This window comes from Vicia villosa, linkage group LG2 (assembly GCF_029867415.1).
Source record: "Vicia villosa cultivar HV-30 ecotype Madison, WI linkage group LG2, Vvil1.0, whole genome shotgun sequence".
NCBI classification, from domain to species: domain Eukaryota; kingdom Viridiplantae; phylum Streptophyta; class Magnoliopsida; order Fabales; family Fabaceae; genus Vicia; species Vicia villosa.
Genome location: NC_081181.1, coordinates 222945192 through 222949035, shown reverse-complemented (window position 1 = coordinate 222949035; position 3844 = coordinate 222945192). Strand labels below are relative to the sequence as shown.

Sequence of the window (3844 nt, the reverse complement as noted above, 5' to 3'; positions counted from 1 at the left end):
TCACTGTATTTTCACAGTATCTTTGTCAAAGGTTCCCTTAGCATCAAGAAACATCCCTGACATTGCAATTGGCTTCAGACCAAAGTATACCCACAAAAAAGAAAACAAGCAAAGGTAAATTGGTAAGTGCGTAACATAACCCATGATAAGCCAACAGAAAAAGTAGAAAGTTGAAACAAAAGAAAAGAAAAAAGAGCAAAGCAAATCTTTAGCCACATAGTGCACCTTTATGACAATGACATGAGATATATCGGGACTAAAATAAAGAATAAAATAAATAAATTAAAAATTTGGAAAGGAATGAAAGCCAAAACCTCCAACTGTGCTTGTAGCTCTTTTTGTAATACGTCATTATTTCTACCCACCAGTGTATCGTTTCCAAGTTTAACAGAATCTTCCATGTAAGTCGTTGTATCTTCAAATCTACCACTTATCGTTGCCTCAACAGCCATGGCACTATCTTCAACAAAACTTCCCAATGGTGCAGACCCAACATCTTCAGGAGAAGAACCGCCATTACTTGAAACAGATGTAACCCCACTTGAATTTGATGCAGATTCAGTCCCAGATTCTGGAGACATTCGACTATCAAACTGATCTTGCTCACAATTGGACAAACTCATACTCTTAACATTTTCCAACTCTAGACAATCAGATACAGCATGAACGGACATGTCACCAGCGTGGAGGCATGGATTGCCTCCGGTCAAGCTATCCACAGGAGGACTAACACAATGCTTTTTCAGTACAACATTCTGCCCCATCCCTCTGTCATCATGCTTCCTCTTAAAGTTCTTCTCACCCTGTTCAGTCGGAGACAACTCATTTTCATGAAAAGATGTAGGAGACTTCTTCAGTTGTGCTGTTGACCTTGATGGTCGAGATCGTTTTAAACCATTGGGAAACACATAACATGGGATTTGCCTTCTACGGATGTGCGAAACATGAATAAACCTTGAACAACTTCTCCCTCTTTCCTCTGAAGGCCCATGAAGAAAGCATTATGTAAACATTTCTTTGAAGGATCAATATACTCCCGAGGATATGGATGACATTGCAACTTCCCAAAAGTATCACGTTCAATCATCAAAGTCAGCTGTCGAAGGCGTGATTCCACCCAACCCTTCCAATTCCGCAAGTCATCAACATCAGCAGCAACTATGTCAATTTGCAAGAAGTTTTTTGTAGCCTTCAAAGAAAAGGTATGGTTCAAACAGAGACCTCCAGCAGCTTTTATTCATATCTATATCCCCACAGATTTTGTTGCCATGTTGGAACTGCTCCATCATAACTCGAAGGGTGCTTGTAGAAACATTATAACTTGAATTCATGCATGGATAGGCAAGAGTAATGATTGGCATAAGATGGGTTCGATCACGAGGATTTTTGCGAGGGTGCCACAATGAAAACCCAAGCTCGTTCTCTTCTATTGGACATAACATAACAGGATTTGGCCACCTCCACTGTGTATATACCCTAAAGAACCGGGAGACAAGCATGCTCGGAACTGCATTTGGATACATCTAGCACACTCGGGCTACAAGAAGTGCCTAGTTCACACCACCAAGAAAACTAGTCACCTGAAAAGATGCATACAAGACAGGAATATTTTGAACTAGCATTGGATATTTAAAGCAAACAAATGAATCTGCATGGTTAGTAAGAGAGGAAAAAAAATACTTACATTGGAATAAAGACCTCGTCTTTTGGCCCAATACTTCAAGCAGCGGAGTGTTGTTCGAAAGTACTATATACAAAAAAAAGAAAATGTTAAATAAGAGAGAAAATGTATCAGGTACAAATAATCATAGATGGATGATTAAAATGATAAGAAATCAAACATCACCTCAACATTTGGAACTAGCTTTAGAATTTGATCTGCAACCCTACAACCATTCAAACTTCGAACTGTAGGCTCGTCAACATTGTGTAGAACAGAGACATCAGATATGTCCAATTCCTATTTTTATTATATGCACCAGCCGCGGTAAAAATTTCAGCAAATAGCCATGAAATTCCAATTGTAACTATGATTGCAACGTGGTCGACGCCTTTTGATCCCATCTTTTGTGGAATGTACTGCAAGGAGATTCAATTAACAAAAGTTTCGTTAAATGATCAATTTAAAATGTTGAGCTATTTCAAAATGACAAAAGCAAATATCAAAGAATAACACGGTATATCCACAATTACAAATGGAATACCCACCAATGATATTAGGAACATATAGGTAGATAGATGATTTATTGGATCTTGGTGCAGGTTTTTTGGCCATTGAAGCTTCTTCTTATACTCTAAAACTTTCCTATAAAGAATATGAAATTTCCAGTCAAATGCTTACCTGCACAAATAATTTCCAATAAAAAATCCAAGCTACACTGTCCCATCATATTTCATGCATATGTAAGAAAACCCATAACAGAAACACTCATCAACAGAGCATGTCAATAACTGCTAAATTTATCAGCTATCTTTGATTATTAAAAATACGATGCGAAAAGGTCATTGTAACATGGAATCTTTAAATTATCTAATGCTATGTCATCAATAGTACCGCTATGGCGCTCATTGGATATTTATCATTACCGTAACAAGAGTACAATCGGAAGAGCCACTAACAAGAAGATACGGTGCATGATCACTCCAAGCAACTACTTGAACCTGTAAGATGAATAAGGAAATGTATCATTGGCTCAAATATTTAGAATAGTAATAAAAAAAAAGATATATTCTCTCGATGTGTATTGAATGAGCTTAATCATCATGTGAGTCATTAGAATTACAGTCTACACTTTAGACATATAAATGACATGATAAGCTCATAATATATGTAAGTTAAACATTAGATTATTATGAAAAAACAACCAAAACAAAATGGAACAAAACAAAGGTGTAAGCAAATGTATATATGTATTTATGTATTAATATATTCTATTCATTTTATACCCATTTTATACCAGCTCTAACACATACTGACAATTATTTTCACTCTGAATGCATTTAAGGAAATGTCAATCCTCATCGCCTCAGTTGAATTTTCTTTGGCCACAAATCCTGCAAACACATGATGGACAAAATCAGTCACCATCAGGGACATCCTATAAAGGAAAAACGAAGTCCAATTATTGGTGCGGAAGAATTAAACTGAAGTAAATATGAGAATAACAAATATACCATGTACTAGAATGAAAATGGTTAACCTACCTCCACACCAAGACACATCGCCATGACAGAAGCACATGTTTTACCAGTCAACTTGCTTCAATGTGAAATTTTAAAAAGAAAGCCTAAAAGCAAATAAAATCAATATATGAATATCCCTGTTATTGAATACACATACCAAAATTACCGAACAAAATCCCGGAATTCAATTCAAACTCGTTCAAAATTACAACTACCGGTCAAGAGGAGCACACTCTAGGAACTTCATGATGAACAATGTTCAACAAGTTGAATTTGACGAAAATAATCGAAGGTAAAACCTAGTTTTCTGTCTTTGATAAACGAATATCCCTGGAAGATAAAAGCAATTGAAGATTAAGAACATTTCGAAACAATTCATGAAACGAAATGATAACTATATAAAATCAACGACGACGAATTGCAACAAAATTCAGTGACGAGAACAAGATTAGAAATGAAAGTACTATGTGTTGAAATGAGAGAAATCAGAGAAAAGTTGAAAATAGGTAAGAATGATTGAATTACCGAAGAGAAAGAAGATGAAAATTGGTTGGTTTGTTGACGCTTTGGGAAGATCGCAGACGAATTTTCGATGTTAGGGTTTGAAATTTGGGGGAAATAAAATGGTTTCGAAATGGTGAAAATGGATGTTATGTGTTTT

The 3844-nt window shown here is 35.9% G+C and overlaps 1 long non-coding RNA gene and 1 pseudogene across 1 annotated transcript; both read right to left on the bottom strand.

Annotated features, from left to right (window-relative positions):
* LOC131651433 (nuclear poly(A) polymerase 2-like) lies at positions 1 to 2226 on the bottom strand (annotated as a pseudogene).
* A 21-nt stretch (positions 2227 to 2247) lies between these two features.
* On the bottom strand, positions 2248 to 3844 carry LOC131648325 (uncharacterized). The gene is made up of 6 exons (XR_009298115.1): positions 3709 to 3844; positions 3399 to 3513; positions 3205 to 3287; positions 2958 to 3054; positions 2587 to 2661; positions 2248 to 2341 (listed from the first exon to the last, which is right to left on the bottom strand). It is a non-coding gene; the product is annotated as an uncharacterized LOC131648325 (long non-coding RNA).